This window comes from Anoplolepis gracilipes, chromosome 4, assembly GCF_047496725.1.
Source record: "Anoplolepis gracilipes chromosome 4, ASM4749672v1, whole genome shotgun sequence".
Taxonomy (NCBI): domain Eukaryota; kingdom Metazoa; phylum Arthropoda; class Insecta; order Hymenoptera; family Formicidae; genus Anoplolepis; species Anoplolepis gracilipes.
The window spans coordinates 14,206,168-14,232,258 of NC_132973.1; the positions used below are offsets into that span (position 1 = coordinate 14,206,168).

The window sequence follows — 26,091 nt, forward strand, 5'->3', positions numbered from 1 at the left end:
TTAAATTGGGGTTGGCGTTATTACTAAGATGGATTAAGAGATGCTTGATAAACGTCAGGTAAAGCATCAGGTAATGCACTAATAATAATCTATGTCATAAAAATCGTACTCTATCATATTAATCGTAACCTTTAAAAAAAACTTTTGTAAAAAATATAAATGGAAAAAGAATTACTATATATTATCGAAGCATAACAAAAAAAACGTATAAGATAAAGTATTCTTCTCAATTAGCAAAAAGTGGAAACTCGTGTTATCAAATCATGCTTGCGTTATAATTAAAACGGGTCAAATTGCTATTTGCTTGTAATTAATAATACATTTCGAGTGGGAAAATCGTTATTGCAGGCATAAATGCTGGCATATAATACGCTGCCAGTGCTTTTGAGTGAAGCGTATTAATGAAACAAACCTAGTTTTCGCGCGAATTACTAATAAATTAAATCAAGCTCGTTTTCCTTTCACAGCCAACTTTCAAATCTGTGTCTAATAATTGTGAAATATGTATAATTTGGAGAGAAGATATAATTGCCAATAATATCGTCTTAAATTGTACATAATTTTTAATCGTTCTCAGATGAATTTATATAGAATTAGCATATATCTGCAAAAATATTAATCTTATCTTTAATATTTTTGTTTCTTTAGTTTTTATTAAATTTTATTACATTATTATTTCATCTCTTTTAATGCATCTCGTTTAATTCAATCTCTAAATCTCGTACTAGATAAATAACGCAAATAGTCATATTAAAATTTTATATTTATATTTTTCTCTATTTGGTATTGTGTATATATTTTTTGAGATTTGTTCTTGATATATTTCGCACTAAAACATTTCAGAATATATATGCATCATTTATAGGCAATAGTAATGAATAATAATGAACAAGATGCCAATATTGTTGGATATTGATGACGGTCGAACGAATGCGGACTACGAAAAATTTGCGTACTCTAGACAACATTGGAGCAATACGATGAAAACAATTCGTCTCAATAATGCCACTCGAGGAATATCGATGTTATTTTATTGAAAGGGTAGCCGGGGGTGCGAATAATACCGCTATAAATCATGAGGACGCCGAGTAGACAAATGTTTCGCTGTACCAATGTGAACGACAGGCAGAAGCGTGCATTTGTGTGCATCGTATTTTATTTTCTTTCTCGAAACCGTTACAACATATAATCTAATAAAATTAAATAAGAATAAATTTACTGGCTTTGGTCCAATCTATTTTTTACACTTGTTATCTAAAATAATTATTTACGAAATAAATTTAGACATCGGTTTATACGACACTATTACTCTCTTATTACTCTCATTTTTTCTAATTAAACATCAAATTATTTTTGTAATAAATATTACGAATTTATGTCATACATGCGATTCGAGGGTGTACGTTCTATTTGCCACTAATTAATCTCCAGATTAATTTATCGTTTGAAGATTTCATGACAACCCTTTCCGCATCCTGGAGGATGCTATTATTCACCGATGCATCGGCGCATCTGCTGTGAACATCGTGTAATTCCCCGGGAACGAGGTTGACTCTGAAAGCGGCAGGTGGTTCCTGAGACCGAATCTGATCGATAGACAAAGGAGAGAGAGAGGCTTAATGACGAAACGACGATCAACGGCATACTGCTCAACGTTCATCTTGCAATGTCGATCGCACTCGTGTTAACGAGAAATGATAATAATTAATGTCCTCTCTACCCGAAACTTTTTCGTCGCGTCATGACCAAGCACGTTGCGTACAGTCCTGTCACGTACGGAAAATACGCGATGTGTCACGAGTGTTCGTCGTCCCAAAAGTTTTCGTCTAAACTGGATTTTCCGCACAATTCGTAACAGTACATCGTATGTCTTTGTCATACTAGACGAGATAATATTATTCGTCAAGTGATGAAAGAGACTGTGTGCTTAATGACCAAGCACCATCAACTTTGCGAGATATTTCAGTCGTTCAACCATAAAATATTATAAAACCGTAACTATATGTATGTATATATAAGAGATTTTTACCTTCATTAGAAGATAATTAAGAATTATCAAAAACATTTTTAAATAACATAGATTTAAAATACGTTATTAATATAATTATAAACATTTGATATCATCGAAAAATATTTAAAAATTATCATATATCAAGATTTATAACTATAAAATATATTTTACATTAAATATTATACAGGTAACAAGATTTATGTCATATTCGTAAGACGCAGAAACATCAACGGACATATGAAAAGATGAATCTTATTCGCGACACGAATGCGATTTTCGACGTGTTTTTCGCGAAGAGAAATGAATTCGACGGGGGAGAAGTAATTCCGTATTAATAAAAATGAAGGAATCCACTCTTTCCTCCCTCCCCCCTCCCGGTTCGAGCACGAGCGAGTCGTTATCACGAGAGTGCATACCTGCTCTCAGGTAGTCCGGGCACGTTTTTAAAGTGTCTCCGGTGTCAGAGTTCTCGCAGGAAACTTGGAGAAGACGATGCGCGCTTCGGAGACGTCCATTCCCCGGAGAAGATTTTCGCGAATTCGTTTCGGCTGGATTTTCCACCCTCGAGTCAGATACGTTTCACGAGGGAGTGAGTGGGACGCGTAACATCGCCGAAATGTCTCTTCGTGGAACAATATTTTCGTTCCGTTTCCTCGCGACCATCACCCCTCACGTTGCGTCTTAGGGGAGAGGATATACGTCGACCGTCCGACGTTCTCGTATATGATAGATCGAATTTCGCGTTTACTCGTATTTGCGATCGACGACCTCTGTCTATTGAACTATGTCATATTGCAAAGCTGATATCGATGCTTCTCGCGCGATTAAACAAGGCTAGCTTATGTCCCGAACAAGTCCGTTTCGAATTTCATTAAGAGAGTCGAATCTGTACGAGTTTCTTGTACGTAAAAAATATTTGCAAAGACACAAATATACAAATTATGTAAAAATATTGCTTTGCTGTTTCCGTTCGGCGAAACTTAAGACGAAAATAAGTCAATTCGCGTGAATATGTTTTCGCAAGACCCGTTAAAATTACATACATATCGCGACGCGGCAGAAAATGTTTTCGTACGTCTATCAAAACTTTGATAATACTCGAGGTTGGAGAAAGGGGTAGCAGCTGGTCCACTAGTCGGCAAAGAGGATGTAAAAGGAAAACTACGAAGAAAGAGAAGGAGGGGGATTAGCAGGAGGGATTGAGGAACCGGGAGATGTGGGTCGGTGATCGATTGCGCCGGTACATGCACAATAACCAAGGGATAGAGTCATATATCCGGGCTAAACAGCCCATTTGCCCGGCACAATGGAAGGCGTCGTTGCTGTGGGCCCGACTTAATTACCAGAGGCTGCCTTTGGCAGCTAGAGGTGGAGAAACGGTAGCGAGGCTTTATCAAAAGTGCCTTATATAGCCGAGCTTCGTTTAATGGCCGTGCAAGAATGCGAATTTGGCGACATGCCTGAGAATCTAATCTAAGAAGTTATCCTGGGAAGTCTCCTCTTAAACTCCACGTTAGATATATACGCGAGTGATCATAAATCACGTTAGTCATTATTGTAATGCGTGAATATCATTGATTTATTATCGCGTCTGAACGTTAAATCGCGCTCATCTCAATGTATGAAAATGCAAATTTAAAATGCAAAATAACAATTGTGTAAAATTTATCCGACGTATAAATTGCACATCTTTTTTTCTTTTGTGTTGCATGAAAAAAAAAAAAAAATAAATTGCACAAAATATTTTGAATCGTGCAAGAAAAATACGTCCTTCGTAAAAAACTCAGTCTATGTCAGAATCCGGTATAAATTGTCTAAAATCATCTTTCACGCCCTTGTCTCCTGCATAACGCGTATGATGCATCGCGACGCGCGAGACCGAGCTATTTTCCGGAGGAAACAAAACAGTTTCCCGATAGTTTGCGCGCGCGACGCGTGAAAACGAAGGGAGCACTTCGCCATTAGTCTGTGCAAAGCTGTTGGTATATATCATTCTGTAACGAGGGAAAATTGCGAGAATCTGCGCCACACTTACCGGAGTTTTCATAAAGTTCGCCGGACGGGAGAGGCCACTGCATTAGACGAAAGATACCTGGAACACAAAACGAAAAGAACACCTTTAACTCGTGCGGAAACTACGTTTCTCACAGAGAAACTTCGGGTTACGCAGAGTCACAAATCTCGGCAATTAGCCGGACTATCGCGATGCTCATCTCTTCGAAGAGATAAATAGTTTGCTAATTGCAACTTCTTTATTCGATATTTGCTGCTGCTAATAAATATATTATAAAATCGATGCTCTTCTTAAAATACATATTTCTCTACTAAATTTTGCTTTTCATTTTTTACTCGCTTTTAAAAGAAATATTTAAGTTAATGAAACATAAAATATCTTTTAAATGTTCAGAAAAACATTTGAGATAAAATCCGACATAATAATTATTAAATTTAAGTCAATTTTTATAATAACAATACAAGAGATTTTCAAAATTATTGATAATTTATATTTTCCAATACGCGTTGATCATTGAACAAATTACAGACAGATAACAAGAAACGATAACATTTAGCAAAACGCAAACACATTCCGTGCTTAATAAAAACGATATTCTACACGAAACATCGATTCTCCGATTTCATTATTGTGCCAAACGAAGATCTTTATTAAGGGAGAAAGATCCACGAAGATTTCCCCTGATGTCGGTTACTCTGAAGTCGAAGGGACAAAATGAGATAAACTCCAGGGTACTCGACGACGCGAGTCCGAGAGAACGCTCTTTATTTCAGGGCTCTGTCACGCTACGTACGCGAATCCGAGGAGATCCAAAAGTGAGAAAAAGAAAAGGGAGGGAAAGGGAGAGAAAGAGAGAGGGAGAAGGGAAGCGAGAGAGAAAATGAATATACACACGAGTGAGTCGTCTCCGCAAACGTACGCCAGACGAGTTGGCCTGAGTGGTTTCTCGTGTTCGGCATCGCACACGCACGCAACATACATACACACATAGAAAACTATGTAACAGCCATCAGGCAGTACACATTCGCGGCATTATGTATTTCATGTGCACCCGGTAGAGACGGTGAAAGAACGTCCTCGAGACTCGTCCTCGCACGCAGAAGGACTCGCCACGTGGAAGGTACATACTGCACGGATAGCAATAGTCGAGTGTTTTCGCGCTACCGTTGTCGACGGAAAGCAGTTGCAAATGTTCGTTTGACCGCGGGTTTGAACAGCCGGAGTTTCGCGGGTTTGTCATCTCATTACATCATCTCTCGCGTTGTCTGGAGAGACGAGTGTGTCTCGCCGAGGAAACTTTGACGGCGTACCATATGGTATTAAATTTTCGATGATGTGTATATATATATATACATAGAATAAATATTGACTAAAACTTATCTGCTTTAATTGTCTAGCTATCTCATTATATATATATAAGCTTTATATTTAATTTAAGATTTATCTATTTTCTTTATTTTACGCGATTATCAAAATAAATCATTAAAAATCACGAATTTTATGCAGAAGGGATAAAAATATTTTTCTAACGATGTTGCGTAGTCAATATTTATTTTGTATATATAATATTGAGTACGCAACATTGTTAGAAAAATTTTAATCGCTGTCGCATAAAATTCGTGATTTTTAATGATTTATTTGATAATTGCGCGAAATAAAGATAATAAACAAATAAATCTTAAATTAAATATAAAGCTAATTGATCTGCTTTAATTGTTTAGCTATCTCATTATATATTTACTATTCAATAAATAAATTTCATCAAATTATTTATATTCTGAGTAAAAGAGATATGCAATTAAATACTTTTTTAATTACAATTAATTTTTATTTTAAACAATTAATTTTTAATTACAATTAAAAATAAAATTACCAAAAAATCCAACGACGCGCCATCTATTAATTTCTCTGCAACACTCACCGCGCCAATCGAACGGAAAACGCGGCTAACGATCGCGCCAAATGATCATTATTTAACACGAACGCCCGGCACTTTATACGGTGTACTATCCATGCTTATTGCATAGATATAACGTACTTTAACGCGAAACACACACTCCCGATATCCACTGGACACAACGCGCTTCGATATACAATATATATTTATGAAAAAAAAAAAAAAAAAAATTACGCGGGATAATTTCGCGATAATATGCGCGCCCTCGGTCGCGAGTCTCGAAGAATGCTACGACACTCAGCGACAGCGGTACGTTAATTCGACCCAATTTGTCACTCCCGATACGCGTAGCATCACTTTCAGATCGAAAAAATATGTACACGTAAGACGGAGAAAGCCTTGACACAATAAGTCAAAGTTCGTGACACGACCGACCACGAGTCGTCCCGAAAGTGTAATGGCGGATGGCGGCATTGAAACAACACGCCGCCTTGCCGCCAACCAGTGAACCTGTAGAAGGGATGTTTTCGTGCGTGTATTATTAAGATCCGACTTCTGACATCATTGTTACCAATGCTTGTGCGCTAGTTGTTTTATACTTGTTATTTACTGAAAATTCAACAATTACAAAGTACGACGCGCTTGTAGAATCAAAGATGCGTTCCACTTTTAACACCGCAAAGCTCGTGAAATCATTTTATTCTGGTTTTTCACCGAGAATTAAACAAAGATAAACAATGCTCGCGAGGAGTGCGATCGTTTAGTGGAAACAGCCCAAGTGTGCTTCCCGAAAGCAACCAATGGCGTTTCATCTGGCGATCGCACGCACGCGACATTAATTTCTTTTCTCTGTTTACTCCACAGTCTGTGGTTTATTCTTGTTCATTAAAGTACATGGTGGAATATTAAAGTGGAACGTAACTAATATAGACTCTCAAGACGATTATGCTAATCAAGAAAAAAATGGGCGGCGTGAGTACCGAAACATTTATTACATTATGTTATCGTGTCTCTCATTCGAGTTATATTATACTATGTGTATATAATCTTATAATATTACGACGGATTAAATGTCGATTTAATTTGGACTTATGAGGTATCAATGGAAATTTACTGGCAATAAAGAATATTGATATAAAATTGTTGTCAATGAATTTTATATTCGCAAAATGTTTAAAATTAATAATGTTTAATATTCTAATTGAATTAATATTTTTTAAAAATTAATTATTTTATTGTGTATTTTGATACAATTAATATCTTGAATTTAATAATCACATTAAAAAATTACTCTCTGATACCAAATATTTTTAAATTTTAATTATATTAAAAATCATAGCACTTGAAGGAGAGACAAAACACAAACGACAAATAATTAATTAATAATAAATAAATAACTAAAACAGTTGAACGTTTTTTTATATACAATGGCTTTTAAAATGTAATAAAATGATTAATTTTATTATGCAATTATTGCAATAAAGTTATATATTATATTAAATATCTCTATTTAATAAATTTATATAATTGTGATAAACAATTTAATCACAGTTTACGCACATAAGTATGTATGTTAATAATATATATGTGTGTATATATATATATATATATATATATATATATATATATATATATAAAATATGTAACATACAAAATTAAAAAATGTATGCAATATATAAAAATTGAATGAGCAATATTTTTGTACTATTCAGCTTAAGTGATATTACATTTTTCATTTTTGTCTAGTGCTATCAATTTATCGCACGCAATGTATGTAACCTGCGATTTTATGCGCACTTCGCATATTTCGTGTTTTATGTGTATATGTGTGTGAACGTGACTTAATAGAAAATATAATATAAAGTGTTTATTACTTTAAAAAATTTCATTCATTCTCACAAGTATATCATCATCACGTAGTCGATTACGATTACATAAATGTAAATAAACGCACGATTTAATGTTACACTTTCTACTCGTATTTACTTGCACGGAAAGAACGCGGAAAACGCGTCGGGGATTTTTAAATTATTATGGAAAAACTGTCAACAATATTTCATTTTCGATTGATTTACTTTCAATATTAGGAAGGTAACTATTACGGACGTTTTATACCGCTGAGCAATTATGACATGTAAATATTCATTATATCATATGATGTTATATTAGCGATTATTGAGCAAAGAGTAATGAATAATTTTTTGTAAGAGATAATTAATAAACAATTATAACTGTTATATTAAAAAAAAAAAAAAGACACAATTACGATCATCCGATAATATTTTATACATTATAACATTATTCACATTACGCGCATTCGCGTTTGTTTGTTCTCGAGGATTTCAGAAAAGCCTGGATCTATATTTCTGGAATTAGCTCGACTAGGATACGCACGAGCGATTCCCGGAATCGAAGGGAAAGGGAAGCTCCCGTGGCGTCATAAACATACAGTATTGCATCTGCTTTAAGACTGATCTCTGTCGAGCTTTAAGAGACGAGCTCGATCGTGAACGGGCTCTCGATATCGATACATTTCTGTAAATCTGTAAAAGCTACATACGTATAATTAATACAATTAAATCGAAAAGTAAGCAATATTAATTAGCAAATATCTATTGAATCGTCGGAAGATTCTGATAATGTTCCTGTTTTGATAGAATGAGTAGAATTATCTAATAAATATTTACAAAAGAGCGATCGTTCTCAACGTATCACATTTTACTTAAATTTTGATTTTAAATTTAACTTAATTTGGAATTTAATTACAAGAAATATTTTCGATTGAACGTACTTTTATGACAAATTGAATTGAATCTCGTTCTCGGGACGAAATTCGTTTAAGTGGAAAACGTTTTGAGAAACTTGGCAAGTACTAAATGAATTTATAAATGACTCATATTTGAATAACTAGTAAAAAACGAGCGAATCCTTTTTAAACTTTCAATATTCGTGCAAAATGTAAACTATAATGTAATATGTAAAATGTAAAAAAAAAAAATATGAAAAAAGAGAATTATATAAGTATACAATTTTATCACTACAGAATAGAACAGAGTATTATTATAAAGCTATTTCAATTATTACAACTACGCGAATTTTTAGTTTAATGGAATTAATATAAATTTGACAATATATATACGAACGTGAGATAAATGTAGTAAATATAAATAAACTACGCGCCTCTCTATCAAGATAAACAGACATCTCAAACATTACGCTTTCTTTCTAAAAAAGAATTTTATTTTCTAACTACATGTGATTAAAGATGCGTTCCACTTGATACTTTATTTTTGCTTTGAAGTGCACGTGATTCTTCACTCTAATTGATTTATCAAATGCTTCGAAATGAAAGCAGCATCCCACGCAATACACTCTAAAATATGCAGAATATGTAGTCTATGTTTTACCATGTCTATGACGTGAGCAGGACAGTGGGTATTTCTTGAATCTAGTAACAAGACTCGTGACGAACCCTTATTACTATACTCCTTTAAAATAGTCGGGCGCGAGTCTTCATTAGTCAATGAAAAGTGACCGCCGTGTGTACGAAAGTTTCGAGAGGAAAAATACGGAGCGAGTATCAAGTAATTACGTCGAGAGTGAGTGCCTCACGAATAATAGCGATGTTTAATCAATACACGGCTCGCGATCAGTGAACGCTTTAACCTTGACAGAAGTCGTGGCGATAAGCACGTGTTACAACCTCTTTAATACAGTCGCGTATCTCCGCCAGTCGCCGAATATCAATCGTTGTGTATACGCGCATTTCGGGAGTGTCGAGAAAAAGTATCGGGGTAAAATTGCGTCACGATTGCATCATGTTTATATGTAACTGCAAACGATAGTGAATAATGGATAGGTATCATCCTTATTATCTTTTTGAAAGTAATATTTTATATATTTTTCAAAGTGTATTATATATCACAGGATCGATTACGTTATTTGATATTCAAAATGGCCGTCATAGCTTTGCGTGTTTTAATATATTTTTCCCGCATATTTTAGTAGCAGTAAATTTTGCCATTGAAGAACTGTCGATTCATGTTGATTAACCGTATAATCGTGATAAATTTATGTCATTTCGAAATGACGAGCGAATCGCGCCATATATTCTACGTGTTTTACTCGTTAATAGTAAATCTTGCGTATGAAAATATCGGGAATGCTATAAGAAATTGATTCTAATTAAAACTTTGTTTTTCTATCAATGTAGATTCCTGCGTGGAAATATTCGGAGAGCAATGCAGCCGTCAATGAGGAATACAAATACAACGGCGATACATTGATTGGTGAGTACAGATACAATAAGGATAAATTTATTGTCTCGGTAGACTCATTGTCAGTGTATTATAAAAAGTAGTGAATCTGATGATCTTTAATGTTCTCAGTTGTAAATATAGCACTGTAAATCAGTGAAGTCTCACTAGAAGAATTAATTAGTAATAGTGGTTGTTTCAATCAGTGATATTTTAACATGCGTCCTATAATATCATATGTGAGATAAATTTATAGCAGTATATTTTATTAAAAAAATATCTAAATTTTTTACCAAGAATTTTATTCATGTTTTGTGAATTGATCACATTTTATTGTTAGAATAAAAAAAATATTATATATATAATTCTGATTTTCAATACCGGTTATACATGTTTTATTTAAAATATTTGTATATGTATGAGGATTTCTCGCAGAAAATAATAATCCAAGATAAATAGAAAAAGTTTTAAAAGTTTTAACTTGCAAATACAATTATTATTTTTATCATGATTCTAAAATGTTATTGAAAAACAATCACTGATCTTGGATAAAGTTTTGTGTCACTGATTCACAGTTTAAGAAATACAATATATTTATTGTGTATTTGTTTTATTTTCAATAATTCCACACATTTTTGTGTGCACTCATAAAATACAATAATAAAAAAATAAAGGCTGCCGAGAAATGTACTAAAATAATTTTTTCATTGGAAAAATTCTGCTTGATTTCTTCTTGATTTATCCTGGTCTAATATTATATCAATTCTGCTTTGAAAGCTTATCGAAAAAGTATGGAATTTTGAATAAAATGTCATTCTCTGTCTTTTGAGAACAGAATAATCTTAAGCCAATTTTACTTTTTACGTAAGCAGTTAGCGCATAAAAGAGCGGCTTGGATATCATTCCTTTAATTTTATTTTTGCCTTATAAACCTATTAAATATAATTTTATTATCTTTTGAATTACTGCAGAAATATAAAATTTAAACAAAGCAAATTTTAAATAAAACATTCGATTAAACGTCTCATTTCAATCGCGATTATATTATTTATTACAGCAATTTACAGTAACATGAATTACTCATAGATTAATTTTCATCAGAATCGAATTATCAATAACTGCGAATTATATTTGATAAATTATAAATATTTAATAAAATTATCGATAACTACGAATTATATTGATGTGTACATATATACAAAATAAACGTAAAGAATTTAACTGAAAAGAACTCGTGTCAATGAGATAATCTAAAAGTCATCTTCCTTTTTCATCGCAATTTATATCGCATTCTAGTCGCAATTGCGCATCCAATAACCGAATTTAACGGTGAACTCTCTAGCGAATTATGTGAGAAACTCAATTTAACGCGGCGCCGCCAAAGCATTGCAGCATGACGCATCCACTTCCTCAGCAAAAGCTCCTATTCTTTTTCTTTTCTTTTTCTTCTTTTTCCACCCTCTCGTTCTCGATGTTCCTTGTCGAACCGATCCATCCCGTGTTCGAGCGTCTAAAGACAAGAAAAAGTCGAAGAATGCGCGAATGCGCGTCGCGAAAAGGTACGAGGATGGGAGGATGAGTAAGAAAGAGACGACGGGTGAGGGGACATCATGGACCCCTCTGAGTCGCAGTGCATCTTTCTCTGATTTCCCGAGGGACGCCACCGGCCGCCTTCGTCACCCTTATCCACTACGAAGCCGACGGGATATTGCGCGAGTAGATGAGATAGGTGGATACAGCCGCAACGCGCGTGTCCTCGCGAAGCATGATTTATTTTATCGCTCTTTGAGAGCGGCCAGCATAATTCCGGGCCGTTCCGCCGACAGTTATTTACCCTGCTCTTTTGCCCGCGCCGGGCCCCGACACGGGGGATGTAGACGGGGGTTAGGTTCGTCGACGAGGGATCAACAGGTATAGGACTCGCGACCGCCGTCACTGCCGCTGCTAGGATCAAAACGACAATCTTGCTAGCTTTCGCCGTGCTCGCGTGTCAAAATATTGTAAAAACTCTTCGTTATTTTATATAATTTACGCCAATATTTTCAAGTCTTATCTCTTTATCAACCAAAAATATTTAATTAAATTCACATTGCCTATGCTACAAGATTTTTGTTGGAAAATATATCTAAAAATCAGCTGACTCGAATAATCGAATTGATTCGTTATTACGTATTGCGTAAGATTGCGTATTGGAAAAGATTCATGCACGAAGAATCAGTTTGTATAAATTGTTTTCTAGCCGAAAGCTCAATTTTCCATCAGTGTTTAATAGTTAGTAGCCGTTATTACGTGTAAATACGGTATATTCATGGTTGAAAACGATACTTTTGCTATATTTCAAGCAAGATCTACTTGAAAGGACACAGGTATATAGGTACCTTATAAACTTGGCGTGTAATACACTCTGTCCGATGCCTCTTCCGGATGCACGTCGTCGGTCCAGAGGCGGCCGAAATGAAAACGGGAGGTGGAGAAGAGGAGGAGGGACGAAGGACAACCTCGTATACCAGGAAACTGCGGAGTGGCGCAATAACGTTTCTTATGCCACGTTTCCGGACTGGCGTGCCGTGGTCGTGGGGACGGGTAGCTCGCAAAATACTGCTGCCAGAGGTGGAAAAGGATGAAGCTACGAGAGAAGAGAAAGAGAATGAAAAAGAGAAAAAGAACAGGGGAAAGGGAATGAAAGATGCAGTCGCTGTCTGGCATGCAATTAGGGGGTAACACCACCCTCGCGAGAGCATTTCTCTTCCTCTCTCCTTTTAGTTCCGTACATCCTTCTCTTCGGCCTCTCTTCTATGGCATTTTATGTATCGTCCTCTCTCTCTTTCTCTCTCTCTCACTTTTCTCCGTACACACTTACTTTTCGTTCTCGTTCTTGGTTACAAATACATGTAATACACACACATACGAGAGCATTTCTATTATAATCCTTCTCAGCGACTCTCGACACGCGTTCCAGATAATGACATGACTGCGGAAGGTATCACCAAGTGAAGGCGTTGAAAGCCTGACACGCGGATTTTATTTTATTTTTCTTCTATCATAGAAAGAGAAAAGCAATCTCAACGATTAAAGAGAGAAGCTATGGGAAAAGAATTATGTGGATAACTGAATTAGAGAACGTTAAAATAGAAACTGTATCGATTTATTTTACTTTATTTATTTTAGCTGTTAGTTTGTAGCTGTTTGCGAGCCTGTGTGCATCTTCATAATTTCAATTTTTTTAATATACTTGTAGATATAAAAATTAACATTTTTTAATATTTTGGAAATATATATAATTATGTTTTATGATTGTAAATGATATATATATAAATATTTACTGTACATATATATTTTTTTTATTTAGTGCATTTTCGTGTTATAAATAGCATTAATGTAACTCGAATCACTTGATTATTTCGTATGCGATTAAATGCGAGATATTCTAATGCAATAAAGATATCTCATTGGAATGGAGATGCACGAGTAACACGTGTCGCGAATCGCTGTTCAAACGGTTGGTGATAACCAAGTATCGCTAAACATTTTTATCGTAATATCAGATCTCATAAAATCGCGACATTCGAGCATGGTTTAAATCGTTTTATCCATCCATACATTACACCGGTGTGTATTTCGAGAGAATTATGCGGCTAGATAAATCACCATTATTCCCATAAAATGTTATCAACGTATACTGTGCAATTTACGAGGATTCTCGCTCGACAAATTCCCGCGAGTGAAACTGGAACGAACATGGAAAAAAAAGGGTTAATGTACCTCACACTATGACGTATCTCCGATACAGCGAGAAATTTTCACATCAATATCACGCGTAAATATCAATTTTGAAATCTAAAATACTTTTTCGCATATAACGTAATTTATGTGAAAAGCTCGGCAGATGGGATTAATACAAGGGCGGTTAAAAAATAGGAACAAAACGCGACCCCTGCGAGGTATCAAAAGCTTTTGAGACGAGGAGAGGCAGATAGTGCCATTCACTCCGACTGGACGCTTTTCGCGAGGAAAAGCAAAAACACTAACGCACAAATATCTTCTCTTTTTATTGCATTCGTTTATTTCTCCTCTTTTTCACATTTTGATACTTTCATATTCTAATATTTATAATAATAATAATTATAATAATTAAGATGTATAATGTATAATATTATTTTATATAAAGCATATAAAACATTATAGTTATAATAAAATTATTATTATAATATAAGAGAAAAGAGGGAAAAATCTTCATGATGTAATTTTCTATTTGCATTGACAGTTAGTATGAATAACTTTCTCCTCTGAACTTTATGTAGCATTTGTATTCAAATATCATTTAAAAATCACATATAAATCAAATATAAAGCTTTGTTTTTATAAGCGTAACATTCTATTAACGGAAATTAAATCCACCTACTCGACGTATGACAATTTATACGCGGAACAATAACTGGATTTTAACGACTAATGAATGTAGTCTAACAGAAAGAATGTAGTTTACCCACATGAGAAGAAAAGTACAAAGTTGCACGTATTCGACAAACAATTATTCCGTAAAATTTGAGTTAATGAAACATTACTTTTTAATGAAGAGACTCTTTCTCTCTCAAAAACTCCACGGGATTAAAGCATGCACCCTCGTAGAAGCTTTCTCTTCGTGTCAATGGAACCCAGGCTGTTGTAACAGAAAATTAGAAATTGTTCTCCGAGGTACACAAAGCCTCGCGGCACAGAATACCGGTTAACGAACTTTGTCGAATTTAGAAACGCAAATAGAACGGAATTTTGTGCGTGCGTGTGCATATGTGTGCGTGTGTGTGCGGCTTTTATTATTCCATTTCATTCTGGAAAAGTTCGATTTCTTCTCGGAAAACACATTCGTTCTCACAACTATATGAGCAAACATCCTCGACCTGTAACATCGATCGAATAGCATCAGTCATTGCGAGTTTAATTTTCTTCTTCAACTTTTTCGTTATTTGTGCCGAATAAGTGCAACATTGGGAATCATTGAATGAAACATTGCATGATGCAATATCGTGATATGGATTATAAAAGAACGCTATCGATTGCTATATTTTTTATTTTTATATTCGGAATATCATAATACCAAACATATAACAATTATTAGTCGAAAAGATAAAGCATTCCTAAACAACGATAGGATGCTTTTACAATTGAATTATTTTTTGTTCTGTTTTTTTTCATTGCGATCTAATGTAGCTTTTGACGTGTGAAAGTTATCACTATATCGAGAGGGCGAAAGAGACAGAGGAGGAAGGGGAAAGAGGAAAAGAGAGAAGAGGGACAGAGACAAACAGGAAGAGCGATTCGATCATGTGACGTTGAGAGGATCGATCCTACGTTCGACGATAGATACGGCCCTCAATTTCCGGAAATTAATAAAGCTCGCACACACACACGTCCGTTACGTGCTGTGAACGAACAAGGGTGGCGTCGAAATGAGTTCTTCTATATTCCTGCGCGTTCCCGTCCCTCGTTCTCGTTCTCGCTGTAGGAACGCTATTCAGGCCGGGCAAGCGCGAAAACAATGGTTCTAATCTCGACCGGTCACAATGCACGACTTGCTGGTGTTTCCTGACCGATAAAGCGCCGCCCGCCGTCCATCTGTCTTCCAGCAACCAGGCGAACTGGTTGCTCGCCGCAAAAGTGCTTTTGAGTACACATCGATAGAAGTTGTACGTGAAAGCGGATTACTTGGGTGTCATGACAAGAAGAGAAACAGCGCGAATGGTATAAAACGCACTTTTATTTCGATAATGAAAAGCCGAAAAGGCTAATTTAATCGGTTTAATTGCTGGGCTTGATTCTCAGAGAAATTATCTTCGCACTGTTATCTTGAAATTATATTAAATATAAAATATCTTGAAATTAACACTATTAATAAATATTTTTTTATAAATATATCTCTACATGTGTTTTTGATAAATAAATTTAATCGAGAAATGATTAAAATTATAAAAGTTTAACGGATTGCTTAAATAAAAATAATATTTAACTTAAATTTAAATAAAAAAATAATATACTAGAGTTTAATATTATATAATATTATTTAACATCATATAATAATTAAAAAATAATTATTCTCCAATCTTTACGGTTCTTCAAAATCAAACCAGAATTGTGTGAGTTAAGTGCCTCATGTTTCGTTGGCTATCTAAAAGCATTTCTAAAATCAGTTAATCTAATTCGGTTAATTGATTTACTCGACGAGACGTCTCTTTCTCTGTCTCTTCTCATTTCCTTTCAGTTACAAAGAACGTAGATTTACTTCGAACTCCATCAAGTTCCGGTTTTCCTTTCTCCCAGCTTCTTGTATCTAACTAATAAATGAAACGATCGATCTCAGAGATAGACGTAAAAGAGAGAAACACGTATAGCATATGGATTCGGTTTTGGATTTAATAAGCAAGGAGAAAAAATAGACTAACAATGAGACGCAGTGTTCGGTATCTTTACAATCTTCATGGAACATAAAAAGTAATATTATATATATACAGCACAGAATATCCTCTTACATCATTATGTATGTGTACACCGCATATATATCCTCATACATATATGTATACAGTATATTGTCTTGCTATTCTTAGATTTTTCAAGTAATTTAGATTAGATTTTTTCTTTCAAAATTATCTATAAATTGACAGTTTCTTTCTTAGAAATAATTTTCAAGGTCCAAACAGTTAATATAGTCTTGTTTTAATAAAATTTAAATTTTAACGTTATTTATCATATAAATAAAATTAAGAAAAGATTTCCCAATTTTGATTAAATTTCTTAAGAAAGAGTCAACTTTGTTGAAATGGTTAAAAAAATTTGTGATGAAAAAAACGCACTAACACATATAATACTCACGTATTACGTGTTACATGTGTACTTACTTTCACACTTGCAACTGCAAGCGTTTCTACCCTAGTCAATTGCAAAGATACAGCATTGCGATAGAAGAGCACGGTCTTTAATATCGCGTTTGGAGGGCGTGCAATACAAGCCGCAATATAGTGAGATGAGAACGAATGGAGGGACAAAAATAGGTATAGGAACATATGTGTCATCGTGCGAGAATTGATTGTAGTAAAAGAAAGATTCGGCTCGACTTTCCGCAGATCTAAAGAAATGATTTATGTCTCAATATGATATAGACAAAAATACAAACGTGGACTTACTAAACAAAAATTACAACTACGATTTACGATGAGGAGACCATTAATAATAAATATTAATAAATATCATTAAATATGTATAAAGTATATCAATAAATACTTGATAATAATACAAAAATTATATTTTTTAAATGTTTCGATAAGTAAATTACATTTCTTATTTGTAAGATTTTCTTTTATATCCGATAAATTAAACAAGATACTGGTGGATAAAATTATAATCATCCTTGCGTGTTCTATTATTCCGCATGAATTCTCGTACAAGACTTCAATGTGACGATCGTTTTCTCTAAGAATCAGCGCGATCTCCGGGTACGAAATGTTCACAGAAAGGAAGTTATGTTTTCCAGTTCGCCCTTTGCTTCTCCTCTCGCCTTGTTATTCTTCACGCGTGAGAAGAAAAAGAGGTAGAAATCGCCTGTCTTGGTATTCTATGTCTCCAGGGCGAGATAAGATCCGCGAAAAAAGGCGAATAGCTAGCAACGAAGACACGAGAAAGAAACAGAAAGATAGAGAGCATGAAGGGAGGAAAAAAGATCGCGAGACGTCGCGCAAACCTCGCAATGGAAATTGAATTTTCACATCGAAAGTTCTCGGGAGACTTGCTTTGTTACTTCGCCTGTACGATACAACTGTGAGCAGACGCGTTATTTGCGAAGCATCTCAAGCTCTGGTTTAGCTGTAAGTTTGAATGATTACGAAATTGACATTCAAATGAAGAGTTCAGTTCCAACAAGATAAGAGTAAAGGATGTCGAATTAACAATTTTGGCAAACTTTTGAAGTGTTTATGTAAAAAATTAAATTGAAATTCTTTAATAATAAGAATTTATTTCTATTATTCTAATTTAATTATATCTAATTGTGATGTATATACGGAGCGATTTTTTAATTTACATTTGTTATGAGTCTTTGAATTCTAACTATCTTTTTTACTGCTTTTGCAACTATTCGTATAATTTAACAAGCTTAGTCTATTAACGTAGATATTGCCATAGGGTCATCAATTTGAGGAAGTTGATATCAGCAAGCGTCGCCTTTTGCGAGCGCCAAGTTTCGCTACGACCTGTAGTTCGCTCAGTAAATTAGGTTCCTCTAAGATGGAGTAACCAAGTGCGCGCATGTTGCAACCGGAATTAATCGCAAACCTATGACTCCAGCCAATCCTTTGGCATCCTTATAGCTTCGTTATCGAACGATCCCGTATTCAAAGCAAGTAGCCTTATGTACCTGGAATATATACTTACTACTCTTATTATTAATTGTTCCTTAAAAATGATCAGTGTGAATACGCGTAGCAATTTATACAAATAACGATAGATATCTATTTGCTGTCGAAGTGATAGATATTTCTGAGATAAAGGGAATGGAAGCATGTTCTAGAGTAGTTATACTATGTCAATAACTAGAGAGAAACTTGTATATTAATAACTAGAGAGTAATTAATTCATTAGTAATGACGAGAATAATGTATATGTATTTTGCTAATGGATTTAGCATTTTAATTGTTAATTGTAATTTCAATAGTTTACAAGATTATTTTAATTGAAATAAAATCGATGTAAAATCAAAGAAAAACTTTGCATATTAAATGTTAAATATCTTCAGAGAGCGAGAAAAACCGTCTTTTCAGTTGGGAAAGGAAATCTAGGAAACATGATACGAAACTTTCCGACAAACGTTCTGAGCGAAATTAAATTACTGGATATTTATAGCACCGAGAAAGGTTCGCAATCAGATAACTTTTGACGGGGCTATAATTTTCTTTATGTAAAGGTGAGAAGTATTCCGGAAATAAATTTAAAGAACTTTCAAAATATATGTATCGTATTTTATAAAAAAACTTTTAATAGACTAAAATAAAATATATCTTTGATGAATCGTGATAAAAAGAGTGAAAAGCATATTCGAACATAATTTATTTGTTATTACATAACGTACGGTATGCCATCTTTCGATGAAGAATTTCTGACAGCATCGCCCCTCAAGACGCGACCTTGTAGGGTTCAAGGTTGAGTCGAGACACGAGAAAAAATGAACAGACATCGCAGCAATAACTGAAGATGCGGGTATTGCGAGGAGATATGGATAGTCGAAGGACAGACACGCGGAATGCGAAAGGTCTCTAAGATCGAAGAAAGGGAAATTTACGTCGCCTGTATATTAAGAATATAAAACTCGCGCCGAACGTTATCATGTTCCTGTGTAGGAACGCGGGGTATAAAGATTTGATTAAAAAAACGCATAACATTTGAAATCATCTCGCATCCTCCACCGTTGGCTTCTGCCCTTTGCCCCCCGCTACTTTTCCACCGAATTTCCAGGCGCAGCAGACACGCCCTTCATCGACCGTTTCCTTTGCGAATTAAGCGCGAGATAAGGTAGTGGTGTCTCAAAGGGACGGCAGAGGGTGAGAAAGTCAAGGGCAAGGGCGCGAGTGCGAAACCAAGGAGAAAAGGAGGACACAGAGGAGAGAAACTCCGACAGACCATGGCGTCTGAATGGTGGAACAGCTGGTTGGTAACATCTTTTTTTTTATGTCACCGCCTGTATTGTCTACTCATGCAAATTGTCATACAAGATGTGTCCTAAGCTTTGGTAACTTTACTTTAAGACGCCGCAATAAGCCGGAGAGTTTAAGTCGACATAATTTTTAGAGAAAGGTTGCTTTTGCAAAGACAATGCGCTGAGACGCAAAAAAATTAATAATTATAAAAAAAGTCTTAATTTATTCATGTAAATCTCTTACTGATATTAATTTTTAAAATATACATCGGGAGATAAATCTCAAAAATATCTCTATATCTACATTTTACATTTATAAAATACGAGTGAATCATATCTCACGTGACATCACAAATTTTCTAGATGAAACGACAGCATTCGCAAAACATATATGCGGTTCTCGTCAAAGGTAAAGAATTTCTTTCACGGATGAAATTTCAGATAAGGCATTGCCCTGCAAGTCAACGTACAATAGCGAGTTGCTATGGAAGGGGGTGAGAAGGGAATGTTAGCGTTTCAGCACCTTTGTCTTTTCTCCTGTTCTTCTCGTTGTTTTTTGTTCGGTCCGTTGCTTTTGCTAAAGGAATAAGCCTTTAAATTTTGCGAATTCCGAGAAGGCGAGTCTCGCAATGTCCGCCATAAATTCAGCTCCCGTCGCGAGTCGACGGGGGGGGTTTGCGTTACAGCAGCCCCTTTATGCAACCTTACTTAGTGATTAACCCACGACGCAGAGCGAGTTAAATATTTACTTTAATCGGCTCTAATCAGCTGTAAAAGGATATTCTAATTCAAGTCAGGATCTGCGACAATTTATTGTGATAATAAAACTTATGATCAATTAATTACTTTACATCTGCTTTCGCAAAGACAGATTTATTTGTCTAATACAGAAATATATTACTTTTAAAAGCATTTTCTTTGCCAACTAAATATTAAAAATTTCACAAAGAAAAATAAGAAATTTTTATTTAAAAAAATCTCTCACAAATTTTTATCGAATCAGAGCTGACACAGCAATTAAGTTAATTTAACTAAATATATGGATGAAAATAATTTGCTCAGTTTTGAGATACGAATGAATAATTATTACAGTCATAAATAAATTTTAATTTTCTGTTACTCAACAAATTTCGCATAAAATTATACATTAAGCTAGTTGCTATCATTTCTCGAGGATCTTTTAAATCAATGGATTAATTACATTCTTGTTACGTAAATTTCTAATGAAATTACATGAAGTTGATCTTTGAAAAAATCTACCTTAGCATCTAAATTTATAAGCGAAATTTTTACGACAATGTGACGAAGAAAGTTATGAATTCATACGTTAAGAAACTTTTATGTAAATCTTTTTTCGGCAAATGTTTCTAATTTTAATATTTCGAATAACAAAATTCTAGCTTAATGTCATTAAATTAACTTAATAAATCTTCTATAAAAACTAAATTATGCTTGAATATATTAAAGTAACGGAATAAAATATTATAGAGGATGAGATGAGAGCATAATTAATAAAGAGAATATTGTGAAAATCTAACAGTATGGGAAACTTTATATAGTTTTCTCTTAATTAGGTCGTGTCAACCTTGACTACGCGATCATAACTCTTCTCTTCGAATAATGGATAATATGCTATTTTATTTTGTTTCTAAGAGAAGAGACTCTTACGCAATATTAACGTGACCCGCATACGCTACTTTGTATTGCCTCGTGAATTTACTGGAGAAGCAAGGACACGCTGAGACGTGTTCTTCCTTCCACTATCAAAGGCTTCCGAGTTTGAAGTGCGAAGAGTTGGCGAATGAAAGGAGAATCGCCTGTTTCTTCCAAGTTAATATCTGTCTATCTTTATTTATCAAAATAAAAACGAAAGAATATCTATTAAAAAGATATTTTTATAAGATTGAAAGATGTGTTCTCTTGTTCGATAAAATTTATATTTATTTTCAATTAACACAAATGATGAATATACCGAGTTATTTTTGAATATTGAAGTAAATAATTTCGATAATCAAATCCAGCTGATTCAGCATGATTCAGTATGATTCAGCAAAAAGCAAATATATTATCGATGACCAAATGTGTCAAGAGGAATTTGCGGAATATCCGCTTTTTTCTTGTCAGACATTCTAATTAGATTTTAGAGAGGCGTTTGTCGATGTAAGAGAGTGGCGCGATGATAGGGGGAAAACGATGAGGGAAGGAAGAATTCCATCTGTCGAACTTATAAACGATCGTCCTCCGTCCCGATTTCATTTCACGAGCTGTCGCACAACTAGACGCGTCTTTCTCCCCTGCCTCCTCTCATAATTGTCATAACTTCCTGCATTTTCTCGCCGTTTTATATCATCGCTCGTACATTTTCCTCTCTCTTTACCGGTTTCTCATTCGTTTCTCTGAACTCGTTGCTTATAGAAGGGAATGAAGATGATTTTCCGGTCGTACAGGAAGGCATTAGCAATAAATTATAGAGGTATATCAGAAAATGATAAAATATTCGTGTACTCGCGGTATCATTGATGGCTACATCATGTCTTCAATTTTTGCGTAATTTGTGGTATAATGATTTTAATTTCCGTATTTTTTTAAACCATTCTGTAATGATATTGCGCAAGAAAAAAATTTTATAAATAAACTTAGATTTTCTTTACTATGTACATGTCTCATAACTTTTTTAAAATTATTATTATATAATCTCGTTTACATTTGCTAATGACAGCTTTGACTGAAAGTCATAGCTGCTAGAGATTGCTCGCGGTAAAACGACATTTGGTGATACGCAACGCGACGCAATTTGTCAAGAAACCACGTTTGAGCAGCCTTTTGGCCCACGACAGTCAAAAAGCGCATTCACAATCTATGATGACCTTAAATACACTCGGATTCCCCCTCGTGCATGTCAGCCCCGGAACTTGCCCTTGTCGAAATTCCCCATACGTCGAAGCGACGAAACTAAATTCAGGAATCGACGGCACGACGTACGGGGAAGCCTTCGTCGAACGAGGGGATGATCCCAGGTTAAGGTCAGACCACGGGGCCGATTCAGTGCCGTATTACGGTAACCGGCGCTTCTCGGCTTCGAAGGGTCTGGGGAGGAGGAACATAGACAGCAAGAAAGACCGGGAGAGAAGAGAGAGAATATTGACGTTGTGCTGCTTTTAAATATTGCATCCAAGTCACGTTCCGGGACTGTATCCTCGTCCTTTCTCCTCCGCCCTCTTCGCGCACTCTTCTCCACTCCTGGTATCCCCCGCGACCGAACGTCGCATAACTACCGCAAGGTTTCCAAGGAGACAAAGGAAGAAGCAACGTAGACGCGACAGCAAAGGACCAAGGGACGAGGACAAAACGAAGAAAAAAACATTCGCGAAGACTGCCACCTACGAGGGTGGAAGGGTAAGCGCGGAAAAAAAATAATAATGCACGCGAATATACCGTGTCTGCTTGAGACATACGTTTTTACGCCTCGGAAGAATGAGAACGAGGGAAATAGGAAAAAGGAAAAGGAAAATCGTTCTTTGTCGGCTTTTGTGTTCTCTTATCTCCAGTTTTCCTGTCGCTTATGCTTGGTTTCGCGTTTCGTCATTTTATAAATGATCTATTTATTTCAGTTTTTTTACGATCCTAAAATGTGCTGCTTTACTGACAAAAATTTTATAGATATGAATGGAGAAATTCAGAGGGTTGCAGAAATTGATTCAAAGTTAGACGAAAGGGGTTACAGAAGAATGAATCGCGCGGTTGAAAATTTACAATATTTTACTTGATCGCGTTTGATGAAATTTAATCAAAAATTTTATTTTATTAAAATTTATATTATATTATACATTACATTTTCACACTGACAGCGGAGAACAAATAATTAGAGGGAGAAGAGAGGGGGGAGAGATAAATTAAGTTTGTTCTTAAACTAAAAATTTTTTTAAAGTTTATTTATCTACATCAAATCTTGATTTATGAACTCACGCTCTATTTTTTCTTTCCTTAGAATAATTTAAATATTAGGATAGCGCGTGCTATCAAGAGAATTAAAAGCTTATCGACGAGAAAAGAGAAACGTGACACGTATGTTGTATCGATACTATTGTTCGATCTACGAGCGATATACGAAGCCCCAGAGCTTTAAGCGAGGAACGTAAGGAAAGGAGAAAATGCGTTGGTCTTTTTTCACTCTATCTGTTTCTCGCGAACAATTCTTAAATATTGCATGAAATTGATCTTGGATTAAAGCTTTACGATTTATTATTATCCTGTGCTATATTCGCGTTTGTGCTATAGTCGCGAGAACTATTACAGGAATTTTGACATCTGTCACAAGAAAAATATATTTTTGCATTCTCTATCCGACTTCTTGCTCGCACATTCTTATGCATTGTAGCTAGTCACAAGTCTCTAGGCTGTCAATGATTAATTGATATTCATTGTAAATGACCGTGACACTCTTTTTGCATAAGATTTCTTAAGCATCTCATTTTTAAAATTTTAATAGGATCGATAGAATTCTGACATATTTCAGTAGTTTATCTTTTACATATTAAAATCCACTTTAAAATAATATATTAAAAAAACTTTAAATTTTTTGGAAAAAAGAGCCAGAATTTTCTCAATTATATAAAAATTCTGAAAATATATATATTAACTTTACATAGATTTATTTATACGATTTATAATAATTACATCAAGCATGTGAGATTTTATACATCAATAAAAAAATAATTTACCAGAGTTTCAGAAATATTAATATTTGGTAGGTATTGTTAGTTAAAGCGTTTGTTTTACATTGTCTACATTTTTTTTAATATCAATAATAGTTACAGTTTTTTATATGAGCGTTTTGAAAACGCGATAGGAAAAAGGTAAAAAACAGGGTGTCTTTATAGTTTAGATCATAACGCCCAGTTGTTGGCCGCGAATTCTCATCACGTAGAAAAAGAAAAAAAACGCTCCGTGCTTATCAGCAGTGCGCGAGAACAATAGACGAGAATTACCTTTCGCAATAACTGGAACACACTTATATCGCACTATAGCTAGAAAATATTCTCCTAAAAAGCGTTAAGCTCGCGCCGACAGCTTCAAAAGCGCGAATATAGAGAATGAAATTCGTATTATTAAGAGACGGTTGTTCGCGATGTATTATGAAAGATTTGAAGAGCAAAAATATATATTCTCACTATAATAAAATTAAACCAATTAAATGCAGGCAATTTATAATTTGAGCAAGATATTTACACATGAAGAAAAAGAAAAGATATTTTTATTTGAGAATCTAGACTTTTTTTGTAAAATAGGATTTATTTGTAATAAATTCTGATATGAAGATATAAAAAAATGCGATAAAAAAAATAACGTCGCAGATTGCAATATTACGAATCACATTATATTATGTATGGCAGTGTATAGCATGAAAATCGAAGGAGTTGATCGAGTGCCATCCCTTACGAGAATACTCACAAAACCGTGTCATCGATGATATCGGTCAAAAGTCGTTCCACAAACTCCCGGACAATCCCTTCGTTCTTCAAAAAAATATGTAAGGACAAAAAATACTTACAACTATATCCGATACGGTTTCCACCCTCGAGGACTCCCGCGAGCAACCTGGAGCCAGCTGGCTTCTCCCCCTACTGTTTCTCTTTTTCTCTCTCGCACCTCTTTGGCCCTCACTGTTCTACCGTTGCACCTGGTTGCATCGAACCTTTCGGAACAAGGATAACGCGCGAACTGCGCCGTAGAACGAGGAGGGAAACGATATAACGCAGCGCGCCACAGAATACACACGTCACGCAAACACGAACGGGTGGTGCGCAAGGGTGGTGAGGTTAGAAACGCTGTGGTGGTCTAGGGGTGTCGTGCACAGAGGGTCGTCTAGTTCGCGTCGAGGGCGTCGCGGCGCTGCCAAGCGACAACGCCACCGTGTTCCTGCAACCCCCTGCAAGTCCCTCTCTCTTGCTCTTTTGCGCGCGCGCAACCCCTCATTGGTTGATGGCAGTAGCAATCCCTTACCCCCATCTGGTAACGTTCAGGAACGTCGTTCAAGAACGCGCACATAGGTACCTTTAAATGTCATTCTTTCCGTCCGCATTTTGGGAAAAAGTCGAAAAATATATAAAAGTAATCATTTAAAAATGTTTAGAAATAAAAAGCAGATAAACGCGATAATTTTATTATTTTTGTGTAATTAAATCTTCAAATGTATACATTATTTTATTTACATAAAACAAAATAATTTAAATTTAA

At 35.0% G+C, this 26,091-nt stretch overlaps 1 protein-coding gene across 1 annotated transcript in view; it reads right to left on the bottom strand.

Annotated features, from left to right (window-relative positions):
• The window catches only part of LOC140664752 (protein Fe65 homolog), a 143,414-nt gene extending 117,676 nt beyond the window's left edge, over nucleotides 1-25,738 (bottom strand). The window contains exons 1-2 of the mRNA XM_072890194.1: nucleotides 25,406-25,738; nucleotides 4,047-4,103 (exon numbers count right to left, since the gene is read on the bottom strand). The gene's annotated coding sequence lies outside the window, so the exon portion shown is untranslated. The remainder of the gene's footprint in view (nucleotides 1-4,046; nucleotides 4,104-25,405) is intronic.
• Between the last annotated feature and the right edge of the window lie 353 nt (nucleotides 25,739-26,091).